This window comes from Entelurus aequoreus, linkage group LG23 (assembly GCF_033978785.1).
Source record: "Entelurus aequoreus isolate RoL-2023_Sb linkage group LG23, RoL_Eaeq_v1.1, whole genome shotgun sequence".
Classification (NCBI taxonomy): domain Eukaryota; kingdom Metazoa; phylum Chordata; class Actinopteri; order Syngnathiformes; family Syngnathidae; genus Entelurus; species Entelurus aequoreus.
Window position 1 is genome coordinate 2,709,787 of NC_084753.1, and position 15,106 is coordinate 2,724,892.

Consider the following 15,106-nt stretch of genomic DNA (forward strand, 5'->3'; position numbering starts at 1 on the left):
ATAACAAAATAAGTGGGTTATTAGTCTGCGATATTACCGACCACCTGCCGGTATTTACGGTAATTATGTTTCTAAGAATAGGACAGGTAAACAAAAAATATTTAGGCGAATAAAGACAGACAAATCAATTAATATGTTAATACAGGATCTAGTATCACTGCACTGGGATATGATTTATAATGAAAAAGATGTGGACAGTGCTTATAATATATTTTTGGAAATATTTAAGTCAAAGTATGATAAACATTGTCCAATCAAAGAATACAACAAAACAAGAGCATTTGATAACTGTCCATGGTTAACGAAAGGTTTGCAAAATGCTTGTAAAAAGAAAAATGCATTATACAGGAATTTTATTAGACAGAGAACCAAAGAAGCTGAGGATAAATATAAAAAATATAAAAATAAGTTCATCAGTATTATAAGGATAAGTAAAAAAGAATACTACAAGAATAAACTAGAGCTTAATAAAGATAATATAAAAGGGATATGGAACATATTAAACAGTATAATAAGAGATGGTGTCAAACAAAACAGCTTACCTAAATATTTCAAAGAAGATGATATTGAAAATTACAATATGGAGGAGGTGGCAGATCGCTTCAATCACTATTTTGTTAAAGTAGGCCCTGATCTAGAGAGTAAAATTATGGATGGAGGGGTGAAAGGAGAGCATATGGGGGATCTGGTGAAGAGAAATCCATGCTCAATGTTCCTTGAGAGTGTCGAAGAGAAGGAAATATTGGACATAGTAAAAAACTGTAAAAACAAACAATCAACAGATTTTAATGATATTGACATGTCATTGGTCAAACTGGTCATTGAGGGGATTTCTAAGCCACTTACTCACATTTGCAATGTATCGTTTCAAACCGGTTCATTTCCAAATCAAATGAAAATAGCAAAGGTCATTCCACTGTATAAAAATGGGAGCAAACACCTCTTCACAAACTACAGACCTGTCTCACTACTGCCTCAATTTTCTAAAATATTGGAGAAACTATTTAATAGCAGATTAGATTCATTCCTGGAAAAATATAATGTACTCTCAGAGAGTCAATATGGTTTTAGAACTAAAAGATCAACTTCTCAGGCATTGATGGAATCCATTGAAAGAATCACAGACCTCAGAAAAGCTTTTGACATTATCAATCACAATATATTAATTAATAAACTGGAGAAAATTGGTATAAGAGGTATGGCAATAGACTGGATAAAAAGCTATTTGGACAGACGGAAACAGTTTGTGAAGCTGGGAAACCATAGCTCAAATTGCTTGGACATTGCTTGTGGAGTCCCCCAGGGATCAGTATTGGGACCAAAACTTTTTATACTGTACATAAATGATATTTGCCAAGTATCCAAGTTGCTGTCTGTGGTACTTTTCGCAGATGACACTAATGTATTTTGCTCTGGTGATGATCTAGATCAGGGGTCACCAACCTTTTTGAAACCAAGAGCTACTTCTTGGGTACTGATTAATGCGAAGGGCTACCAGTTTGATACACACTTAAATAAATTGCCAGAAATAGCCAATTTGCTCAATTTACCTTTAACTCTATGTTATTATTAATAATTAATGATATTTACACTTAATTGAACGGTTTAAAAGAGGAGAAAACCCGAAAAAAATTACAATTAAATTTTGAAACATAGTTTGTCTTCAATTTCGACTCTTTAAAATTCAAAATTCAACCGAAAAAAAGAAGAGAAAAACTTAAAAAAAATAATTTATGGAACATCATTAGTAATTTTTCCTGATTAAGATTAATTTTAGAATTTTGATGACATGTTTTAAATAGGTTAAAATCCAATCTACACTTTGTTAGAGTATATAGCAAATTGGACCAAGCTATATTTCTAACAAAGACAAATGACTATTTTTTCTAGATTTTCCAGAACAAAAATTAAAAAAAAAAAATTCAAAAGACTTTGAAATAAGATTTAAATTTGATTCTACAGATTTTCTGGATTTGCCAGAATAATTTTTTTGAATTTTAATCATAATAAGTTTGAAGAAATATTTCACAAATATTCTTCGTCAGAAAAATAGAAGCTAAAATGAAGAATTAAATTAAAATCTATTTATTATTCTTTACAATAAAAATTTTTTTTTTACTTGAACATTGATTTAAATTGTCAGGAAAGAAAAGGAAGGAATTTAAAAGGTAAAAAGGTATATGTGTTTAAAAATCCTAAAATCATTTTTAAGGTTGTATTTTTTCTCTAAAATTGTCTTTCTGAAAGTTATAAGAAGCAAAGTAAAAAAATGAATGAATTTATTTAAACAAGTGAAGACCAAGTCTTTAAAATATTTTCTTGGATTTTCAAATTCTATTTGAGTTTTGTCTCTCTTAGAATTAAAAATGTCGGGCAAAGCGAGACCAGCTTGCTAGTAAATAAATACAATTTAAAAAATAGAGGCAGCTCACTGGTAAGTGCTGCTATTTGAGCTATTTTTAGAACAGGCCGGCGGGCTACTCATTTGGTCCTTACGGGCTACCTGGTGCCCGCGGGCACCACGTTGGTGACCCCTGATCTAGATACATTACAAAAGAACATAAATGAAGAGTTGTATAAACTGAAATTATGGTTTGACTGGAACAAATTATCTTTGAATGTGAGCAAGACCAAGTTTATGTTCTTTGGCAGGTTCAGGTTAAATTGATGGGGTGGCTATTGAGCAGGTGCACAAAATCAAATTCCTTGGTGTAACAATTGACGACAAGCTCAGCTGGAAAGCACATATTACACATGTAAAATACAAAGTAGCAAGAAGTATAGAAGTCATAAACAAAGCAAAGCAGGTTCTGGATCATAAGTCACTCCACACTCTCTACTGTTCTTTAGTCTTGCCATACTTAAACTACTGTACTGAAGTCTGGGGTAACAATTACAAAAGTTCGTTACAGTCACTAATCAATTTACAAAAAAGAGCAGTAAGGACCATTCACAAGGTCGGCTATCTGGAACACACCAATGCACTATTTCTACAGTCTAAATTATTAAAATCCACCGACATTGTCTCATATCAAACAGCAATAACTATGTACAGGGCTAGGAACCATTTGTTACCACTGAACATTCAAAACATGTTTAGTGAACGTGAGGGGGGGGGGGGGGGGGGCATAGTTTGAGGAGAGAACTCAATTTTAAAATTCAGATGAGAAATTCCACCATGAAAAGTTTTCGCATTTCCATCACAGGTGTCAAGTTGTGGAACAATCTGAGCGAAGTACATAAGCAAAGTCCAAGCATCAATGTTTTTAAAAGAATGTACAAAAATATATTGTTCACAGGATATAGTGAACTGCACTAAGAGTCAGTGGGTTTGTATGTGTATGTATATGTATACTATTTATACACGCTGTTGTGTCACATTCATAGTTACTTGTTAAATGTGTGTTGTAGATATATATATATATGTATATGTATTTATATGACATAACATTTTTATATACTATTATTATTAGTAAACATACAGTAAGTAATAAGAGGGGTGGGAGTACATAAGTTTTTACTTCTTCTCACTCCTTTTCGGATATGTTTACATTAATGTTTATTTTCATTTCTTGTTTCTTTTGCTTTTTATTATTACTATTATTATTATTATTATTATTGTTTTTGTTATTCATTCTTGAATGGCTTTTTTTGTTGTTTTTTTTCAAAATTTGTTGTTTTTGTTTTGTCTACATATTCGAAATAAACATGAAAATGAAATGAAATGAAATGAAAAATTTGTTGCTTTCGGTCTCCCCTAGAGGGGGGGGGGTTACCCACATATGCGGTCCTCTCCAAGGTTTCTCATAGTCATTCACCGACGTCCCACTGGGGTGAGTTTTTCCTTGCCCGTATGTGGGCTCTGTACCGAGGATGTCGTTGTGGCTTGTACAGCCCTTTGAGACACTTGTGATTTAGGGCTATATAAATAAACATTGATTGATTGATTGAAAATGAATCAATAGACTTTTGCTTGTTGGGGTTCAATAAGTCAATATTAAAGTCACCACATAAGTGTGTGGGTGTATATACTATATAGGTGTAGCTTGTGTGCTATTATGTGTGTGTGGCTGTTGTGTAGCTCCTAGTAGCCTATAGCCTCGTATATTTACCTTTTGTAAATAACTAGCTAAATAGAGGCAATTGTGTGGTTATAGGAGGGCATTTACGTAGATGTTAACTGGCTGTCCAGCTTCGCACAGGTAAACACGCTGCAGGTTTGTTTGTATCGCACATGATATCACACACAAGTAAACACGCTGCAGGACTGCTTGTATTGCACATGACATCACACGCAAGTAAACATGCTACAGGACTGCTTGTATCGCACCTGATATCACACACAAGTAAACAGGTTGCAGGACTGATTGTATCGCACATGATGTCACACACACAAGTAAACACGCTGCAGGACTGCTTGTATTGCACATGACATCACACACAAGTAAACATGCTACAGCACTGCTTGTATCGCACATGATATCACGCACAAGTAAACATGCTACAGCACTGCTTGTATCGCACATGATATCACACACAAGTAAACACGCTGCAGGACTGCTTGTATTGCACATGACATCACACACAAGTAAACATGCTACAGGACTGCTTGTATCGCACCTGATATCACGCACAAGTAAACAGGTTGCAGGACTGCTTGTATCGCACATGATATCACGCACAAGTAAACATGCTACAGCACTGCTTGTATCGCACATGACATCACACACAAGTAAACATGCTACAGGACTGCTTGTATCGCACCTGATATCACGCACAAGTAAACAGGTTGCAGGACTGATTGTATCGCACATGATATCACACACAAGTAAACACGCTGCAGACTGATTGTATCGCACATGACATCACACACAAGTAAACATGCTACAGCACTGCTTGTATCGCACATGATATCACACACAAGTAAAACATGCTACAGGCCTGCTTGTATCGCACATGATACCACGCACAAATAAACCTGCTTGTATCGCACATGATATCACACACAAGTAAACACGCTGCAGGGCTGCCTGTATCGCACATGACATCACACAAGTAAACACGCTGCAGGGCTGCCTGTATCGCACATGACATCACACAAGTAAACACGCTACAGGACTGCCTGTATCACACATGATACCACACACAAATAAACACGCTGCAGGACTGATTGTATCGCACATGATATCACACACAGGTAAACACGTTGCAGGACTTCCTGTATCGCACATGATATCACACACAAGTAAACATGCTACAGCACTGCTTGTATCGCACATGATATCACACACAAGTAAACATGCTACAGGACTGCTTGTATCGCACATGATACCACGCACAAATAAACCTGCTTGTATCGCACATGATATCACACACAAGTAAACATGCTACAGGACTGCTTGTATCACACATGACATCACACACAAGTAAACATGCTACAGGACTGCTTGTATCGACACATGATACCACGCACAAATAAACACGCTGCAGGACTGCCTGTATCGCCCATGATATCACGCACAGGTAAATATGCTGCAAGGGTGATTGTATCGCACATGATATCAGGCACAAGTAAACACGCTACAGGACTGCCTGTATCTCACATGATATCAGGCACAAGTAAAAACGCAGCCGCACTGCTTGTATCGCAAGCCAATATCGTCTGATTTTTTTTGCTGATACTGGACTGATACCTGATATCGAAACGGGATTCCGTACCAAAAGACCAGAATCTATAGACATGGTGCACAGACAAAGTGTTAACAATCCTGCCTTTTTGTCACACATCTGGTCTGTGTGTGTGTGTGTGTGTGTGTGTGTGTGTGTGTGTGTGTGTGTGTGTGTGTGTGTGTGTGTGTGTGTGTGTGTGTGTGTGTGTGTGTGTGTGTGTGTGTGTGTGTGTGTGTGTGTGTGTGTGTGTTGGGGGGGGACACATGATATTTGCGCCCTGGAACTCCTTCTCATGTTACGGCCTCCGTAGTGCACCGCTTCATTTACACGTGAAATATTGATGTTCTTAATTTAACCGCCAGGGTGCTCAGGTGTCTCCTCCTCTCCGCCATGGTTCAAAGACCACACTCCTGCTGTCCTGGGATTGGTCGATAAAAAGACATGGTTGATATATTTCATGACAGTGTTTACAAATTAAATGTGGGGGCCATTTTAGTGGTTTTCACCTTCAAAACCAGCACAATATAGAGATTTTTTTTCAAACAACTAAAAAATTCAATTTCGGTAGAAATTTCTTGTGAATACTGACGAGCCAAAGCTGAACTGAAATGCTAACAGTTAGCACGCTGACCAGATAGCATCAACAAAAAGAGCTAAATGAGCTAAAATAAGCTTGCATGCTAACAGCACTATGCTAACAATAGCATGCTCAGTTAGTCAAAATATATGACACTCAGGTGTATACTTGCTAAAGTAGTTAAAAAAAAAATCAAGCACGGTAAAAAAATGTTTAAAATGCCACCATGGCAATGTTAGCATGCATCAAGTAGCAAAGTATGACTGAGGTGTGTACCTTCAAAATTAGCTTAAAAAAAAAAAAAAAAAAAAGTTAGCATACTAGTGTTAGCATGCTAACGGGTATCATTCGTCAAGTAAAACAATATTTGATGCAGACGTGTATACCTGCAAAATTTGCAGAAAAAGTCTAGCATGCTAACGTGAGTGTGCTAAAACGCCAAGTACCAAATAATATGGGGGGGGGGGCGGGGGGGGCCCTTACAAAAAATTCAAAAAAACGGACTTGCTGCCGAAAATGGAAGAAAATGCATATTTTACGAAAAAAAATTTTTGCTAAAATGTCTTTGAAAAATTCAAAAAAACAGACTTACTTCAGCAGCACAATTCTGGTGCTGTAGTTGTAGGAGATGTCTCAAAACGTCATCAGGAGTCCCGTCAAAACCCGAAATTGGAAGAAAATGCATATTTTCCGGAAATTTTTTTTTGCTAAAATGTCGTAAGGGGGGACCCTTACAAAAAATTCAAAAAACCGTACTTGCTTCAGCAGCACAATTATGGTGCTGTAGTTGTAGGAGATGTCTCAAAACGTCACCAGGAGTCCCGACAAAACCCGAAAATGGAAGAAAATGCTTTTTTTGGGAAAACTTTTTTTCACAAAATTTTTTTCAAAAAACGGACTTGCTTCAGCAGCACAATTGTGGTGCAGTAGTTGTAGATGTCTCAAAATGTCATCAGGAGTCCCGACAAAACCCGAAAATGTAAGAAAATGCATATTTTACGAAAAACAATTTTTGCTAAAATGTGGTAAGGGGGGACCCTTACAAAAAATTATAAAAAACGGACTTGCTTCAGCAGCACAATTCTGGTGCTGTAGTTGTAGGAGACGTCTCAAAACGTCATCAGGAGTCCCGACAAAACCCGAAAATGGAAGAAAATGCATATTTTCCGGAAACATTTTTTTGCTAAAATGTGGTAAGGGGGGACCCTTACAAAAAATTATAAAAAACGGACTTGCTTCAGCAGCACAATTCTGGTGCTGTAGTTGTAGGAGATGTCTCAAAATGTCATCAGGAGTCCCGACAAAACCCGTAAATGTAAGAAAATGCATATTTTACGAAAAATATTTTTTGCTAAAATGTCGTAAGTGTCATGATCCGTGGTCATGTTTAGTTTAGTTATGTTCTGTTAGTTTTGGACTTCCTTAGTTCCTGGTTGCACTTCCTTGTTTGTTTTGTCACCATGGTTACTCATTATTTTCATTTGCCGCTGGTTTTCCGGACACGCACTTGTTGCTAATCAGAGACTTCTATTTAAGCCTGTCTTTTCCGGTCACTCGGTGTGGCTTCATTGTTTTGCTTCATGCAACCTGTCAGCGTAAAGTTTTGTGAGTACTACTGGTTTCAAGTCCATGCTAAGTTCAGCTTCTTTGTTTCCTGCGCTAAGTTTTAGCCTTAGCTTCCGCGTGCGATCGGCGCGCATCCGTTTTGCTTGTCTTGTGTTTTTGGATGATTTATGATCAATAAATCATTCCTACCTTCACGTCTTGGTCCGGAGCCGTCAGTGTGCATTGGGAGAACAACCGCGCAGCAAGCGTAAACCCCCACGTGACAGAAAGGGGGACCCTTGCAAAAAATTTTAAAAAACGGACTTGCTTCAGCAGCACAATTCTGGTGCTGTAGTTGTAGGAGATGTCTCAAAATATCATCAGGAGTCCCGACAAAACCTGAAAATGGCAGAAAGTGCTTTTTTTGGGAAAACTTTTTTTTACATAAAAAAATTCAAAAAACAGACTTTCCTCAGCAGCACAATTCTGGTGCTGTAGTTGTAGGAGATGTCTCAAAATGTCATCAGGAGTCCCGACAAAACCCGAAAATGGAAGAAAATGCATATTTTACGAAAAAAAATTTTTTGCTAAAATGTCGTAAAAGATTTCAAAAAAACGGACTTGCTTCAGCAGCACAATTCTGGTGCTGTAGTTGTAGGAGATGTCTTAAAACGTCATCAGGAGTCCCGACAAAACCCGAAAATGGAAGAAAATGGAAGAAAATGCATATTTAAAATAATATATATATTTTGCTAAAATGTCGTTAAAAAAATCTAAAAAACGGACTTGCTTCAGCAGCACAATTCTGGTGCTGTAGTTGTAGGAGATGTCTCAAAACGTCATCAGGAGTCCCGACAAAACCCGAAAATGGAAGAAAATGGAAGAAAATGCATATTTTACTAAAAAAAAAATTTTTGCTAAAATGTCGTAAAAGATTTTTTAAAAACGGACTTGCTTCATCAGCACAATTCTGGTGCTGTAGTTGTAGGAGATGTCTCAAAACGTCATCAGGAGTCCCGACAAAACCCGAAAATGGAAGAAAATGCATATTTTCCGGAAACATTTTTTTGCAAAAATGTCGCAAGGGGGGACCCTTAAAATTTTTTTTAAAAACCGGACTTGCTTCAGCAGCACAATTCTGGTGCTGTAGTTTTAGGAGATGCCTTAAAACGTCATCAGGAGTCCCATCAAAACCTGCAAATGGAAGAAAATGGAAGAAAATGCATATTTTCCTGGAAAAATTTTTTTGCTAAAATGTTGTAAGGGGGGACCCTTACAAAAAATTCAAAAAAACGGACTTGCTTCAGCAGCACAATTCTGGTGCTGTAGTTTTAGGAGATGTCTTAAAACGTCATCAGGAGTCCCGACAAAACCTACAAATGGTAGAAAATGTTTTTTTTGGGAAATCTTTTTTTCACAAAAAAAATCAAAAAACGCACTTGCTTCAGCAGCACAATAGGCGATGTCTCAAAATGTCATCAGGAGTCCCGACAAAACCCGAAAATGGAAAAAAAATGCATATTTTACGGAAAAAAAAATATTTTGCTAAAATGTCGTTAAAAATTTCAAAAAAACGAACTTTCTCCATCAGCACAATTCTGGTGCTGTAGTTGTGGGAGATGTCTCAAAACGTCATCAGGAGTCCCGTCAAAACCTGCAAATGGAAGAAAATGCATATTTTCCTGGAATTTTTTTTTTGCTAAAATGTCGTAAGGGGGGACCCTTACAAAAAATTCAAAAAAACTGACTTGCTTCAGCAGCACAATTCTGGTGCTGTAGTTGTAGGAGATGTTAGTGGGTTGTAAAAAAATTAGCTTCAGGCCATTTAAAAAATTTTAAATGTAGCATTTAAGAAATTATATTTTGTTACTTGACAAATGATGCCTGTTACGTTTTTTGGACCCGGACAGAACTCCTGCTAAAGTTAATCCCGTTCAGGGCCATTTTTGGACTGAAGTACCGTAGTGCGACTTATATATGTTTTTTTCATTCTTTATTATGCATTTTCGGCAGGTGCGACTTATACTCCGAAAAATACGGTAAATCAAGATTATGAACACTCGCAAAGTACTGGTAAATAAGAGCGAAGATCTGCCACCACAAGCCCAGCAGTGCAGAAAACAGCAGTATCAAGTTAGGAATTGTGTAAATTCCTTGGTATGGACGACTGAAATGTTGCAATTGTGACAAAGTTTGAGATGTGACGTCCGGCTGTCCCAATACTTTTGGCGGCCCGCAATTGGACCGAGAGTGAAAAAGTGTACTACGTTGGCAGGGGTATAGCAAGTTGTGCTAAAAATAGCGGCGGTGGGTTATGAGATGTGTTTGTGTGTGGGCGGAGAGCTCCTTCCCAAACATGGCGGAGAGCGCTCCAAATAGCCCAGCTCCGCGCTTCTTCTTGGACCGCTCGGGTGCTGGAGTGACAAAAACGTGTTGGGAGGCAAAAGCAGACGCACTCCCGCTTCTTAGTAGCCCGCGAGCTAACACGGTGGTCGCTGGCAGGGGCTTTGTTCAAACCCCCCCCTCCACCCGACATCCCAGGTACAGCATGCTCCTGTTGCCTAGCAACCATCCAGGCCTTGCCAGAGAACACCGTGGTGTGTGCGAATAGCCCCGCCCACAACGGGAGTGCTCATGCGGTCGCTTACCATGGTTTATTACCGGGGTGTCCAAAGTGCGGCCCGCAGCTCATTTAGTAACAAGCCGCGGCTCAAATGAATTTTTTTTTTTTTTTTACTTTAAAACTTTAAAAAATAATGAAAAATTATTAATTGACAAGATTGATCTGAAATTATGCTTTGGAAGTAAATATATTATGTTATGATTTTATTTTTAACACTTTTATGAGTGGGGCCCCTTTTGGATCCCCAGGACCTTTAGCGTGTGTGTTTTTTTTTTTAAACTGTCATTAAACAATAATAATGAAGCAAAAGCAATGTTATTAAGAATTAATTATCTTAATAATGTATTACTTCACATCAAATTATTTTTTTGGGGGGAAACTATTTATATTATTATGATTATTAAACATTGTTTTTGTTTTCCTATTAAAAAAGATCAGAAGTTGATCTATGGATATTCAAGCATTGAAAGTTAAAAAAATTAATAATATATGACTAATTTTTAACAATTAAATGACAGACCCTTTTTGGTCCCCGGGACGTTTAGTGTTGTTGTTTTTTTAATGTCATTAAAAAAAATGAACTAAAAGCCATGTTGTTATGAATGATCTACCTATTGAAAGTTTTACTGCAAATTTTAATTGTTTTTAAGGTTTTACATCAAATGGTCCATTTTTTAAATTTTGGGGGAAAATTTTGCACATTTTGTGTTTTCCTATTAATAAAAAAAATAAATAAATAAATAAAAAATATATATATATATATGGCTTTTTTAGTTCATTATATATTTAACGACAGTTAAAAAAACAACAACACTAAAGGTCCCGGGGACCAAAAAGGGTCTGTCATTTTTGTGTTAAAAATAAGTGATATATATATATTTTTTTACTTTCAAAGCTTGCATATCCATAGATCAACTTTTTATCTATTTGGAAAAAAAAACAAGTATGCACTTTTTTGTCAAATCCCTCTGTTTGATAGGAAAACAATTATTTATAACATTAAATAATAGTATAAATATATTTTCCTCCCAAAATTTCTAAATTGAATACTTAATGTGAAGTAATTGGAGCTTTCAATAGGTAAATAATTCTTAACAACATTGCTTTTGATCCTTTTTCTTTTTGTTAATGACAGTTTAAAAAACACACACTAAAGGTCCAGGGGACCCAAAAGGGTCTTAATCTATATATATATATATATATATATATATATATATATATATATATATATATATATATATATATATATATATATATATATATATATATATATATATATATATATATATATATATATATATACAGTGGGGCAAAAAAGTATTTAGTCAGCCACCCATTGACAATCAATGGGTGGCTGACTAAATACTTTTTTGCCCCACTGTATATATATATATATATACATATATATATATATTATATGTATATATACATATATATATATATATATATATATATATATATATATATATATATATATATATATATATATATATATATATAAATATATACATATATATATATATATATATATATATATATATATATATATATATATAAATATACATATATATATATATATATATATATATATATATATATATATATATACATACACATATATATATATACATATATATATATATATATATATATATATATATATATATATATATATATTTACATACATACATAAATATATACACACATATATATATATATATATATATACACACATATATATATACATACATATATATATATATATGTGTGTGTGTGTGTGTGTATATATATATATATATGTATGTATATATATATGTTCAAATGTTAAAATGGAAGGCTTTTCTGTGATTCATTTCAACAGCAGGAGTCTTTACAGTAACTTTTCCAAAATTAAAGAGTATCTTAAACAAATACAGCAAAGGTTTACCATAATAGCAATTTCAGAAACTTGGTTGAGTGATAGTAAGGAATTACTGGATGGATTAGAGGGATATGAAATGTTTTGGCAAAACAGGATGAACAAAAGGGGAGGAGGTGTTGTATTGTTTGTGATGTCCTCTCTCAAATGTAGGCTGATTGCTGACATGACAACTGCTATTGACAATCTGATGGAATGTGTAACTATTGAAATCAGTGTTGAAAGATCCAAAAACATATTAATTAGTTGTATTTATAGAACTCCAGGATCATGCATTGATCAATTTAATAAGAAAATGTTTGAGTTATATGAAAGACATAATGATAAGGTGATCTTGATTTGTGGTGACTTCAACATTGATTTGATGAAATTTAATGATCACATGAAAACCACTGATTTTGTTAATCTTATGTTCAGCTTGAGTTTCTTTCCACTAATTGTAAAACCTAGCAGAATAACAAAGGACAGCTTAACACTGATTGACAATATTTTTATAAATGTATTTGATGGGAATAGAAAAAGTGGACTCTTAGTGACTGATGTAAGTGATCACTTGCCTGTCTTTACAGTGATGCAAATGAACAAGGAGACAAACTTACAAACAAAAAGACAAATAAATAACTTTGTTAGAATAAAATCACCAGAAGCAGTTAAGGCATTCAAGGCTGATCTTTTAAATCAGGATTGGCAAAATGTTTTTGTGGAGGATACTAATGAAGCATACGATACATTCCTGGATATATTTCTGACACTTTATGACCATCATTGTCCATTGAGAGAATATAAGCAAAATACTAAAAAGAGGGAGAAACCATGGATAACAGGGGGTTTAGTAAAAGCCTGTAAAAAAAAAAAAAGGCTTTACAAGGAATTTATTAAGCATCGAACAACAGAAAATGAGGATAAATATAAAAAGTATAAAAACAGATTGACATGTATCATGAGGCTGCAACAAAAAAACTATTATGAACAATTGCTGCATAAACATAAAAATAATATAATTGAAACCTGGAATGTGCTTAATACAATGATTAAAAAATCTAGCAAAAAGGATTTTACAGCTTATCTGGTAAAAGATGACAACTCAATTATTGAAAATATAGAAGAAATAGCTGAGGAATTCAATAAGTTTTTTGTGAATGTTGGCCCAAATTTGGCAAAAAATATACATTTTAATATGAATTATGAGAAAAAGTTAAAGCGTGTATCTGACATTAAAAATTCAATGTTTCTTGGCGGAGTTTGTGAAAGTGATGTGTTAGAAGTGGTCAGAAAGTTTAAAAACAAAAAATCTGTCGATGGTAACAACGTGGATATGTCACTCGTTAAAGAAGTGGTGGATTGTGTCCTGAAGCCGTTTACTTATATATGTAATAAATCTTTATCAACTGGAACTTTTCCTGACAAAATGAAAATTGCTAAAGTTATTCCAATTTATAAAAATGGTGATAAACACATGGTCTCAAATTATAGACCTGTGTCTCTACTACCTCAATTTGCAAAAATTCTTGAGAAATTATTTGTAAATAGACTTGATCAGTTCATTGACAAACATGAGCTACTGAATGATCAGCAGTATGGCTTCAGGAGTAATCGATCTACATCCCTAGCAGTGATGGACTTTGTAGAAAACGTAGCTACAGCAATAGAAAAGAAACAACACACCGTTGGAGTATTTATTGACTTATGTAAAGCTTTTGACACAATCGATCATTCCTTACTTCTGCAAAAATTGGAAAACTATGGCATAAGAGGTGTTTCACAACAGTGGTTAAGTAGTTATTTAAGCAATAGATCTCAATATGTGGAAATTAATAAGACTAAATCACAGCCAAGAAGAGTAACTTGTGGGGTGCCACAAGGCTCGGTATTGGGACCTAAGTTATTTATACTATATTTAAATGATATTTGTTCAGTGTCTAATAAATTGAAATTTATTATGTTTGCAGATGATACAAATGTATATTGTTCAGGAGAAGACTTGAAGGAAGTGTTGAGGATAATAGAGGTTGAGTTGATTCAGCTAAAAAAAATGGTTTGATATTAATAAGTTATCATTAAATGATAAGAAAACTAAGTTTATGGTGTTTAGTGGTGCAAGGACAAACTGTGAAGCAAAATTAAAATTAAATCAAGTGGAAATTGATAGAGTATATGAAACTAAATTCTTGGGAATAATAATTGATCATAAATTATGTTGGAAACCGCATATTGAATATATAAAGGGAAAAATATCCAAATCCATTGCTATTCTTTATAAAGTAAAACACATGCTGAATAAGAAATGTTTGCATATGTTATATTATTCTTTTATTTTTCCATATTTAACATATTGTGTTGAAGTTTGGGGAAATGTTTATAAAACAAACGTAGACCCAATAATTAAACTTCAAAAACGGGTCATTAGAATAATACACAAAGCGTGCTACTATGAACATACCAATCCATTATTTATAAGTTCTAATGTGTTAAAATTTTCAGATATTGTGTTTTTAAAAACAATGGAAATTATGTTTCGAGTAAAGAACAACAGCCTTCCAGCTTGTATTCTTAGGTTATTTCAATTAAGAGGAGTAAACTATAATTTACGGGGGATATTGGTTTTCGAAATATGTAAAGCAAGAACAAATATAAAATACAAATGTATTTCAGTTTTAGGAGTTAAATGGTGGAACAAACTCAGTGATGAGTTGAAGACATGTACTTCTTTGTTAAGGTTTAAGAAAACATTGAAAGGTGAAATAATTGAAAATTATAAAATATAGCAACGATT

General features: G+C 34.5%; 1 long non-coding RNA gene across 1 annotated transcript in view; it reads left to right on the plus strand.

Annotated features, from left to right (window-relative positions):
* LOC133640918 (uncharacterized) overlaps positions 1 to 15,106 on the plus strand; it is a 123,372-nt gene that overhangs the window by 88,693 nt on the left and 19,573 nt on the right. The window lies entirely within an intron of this gene.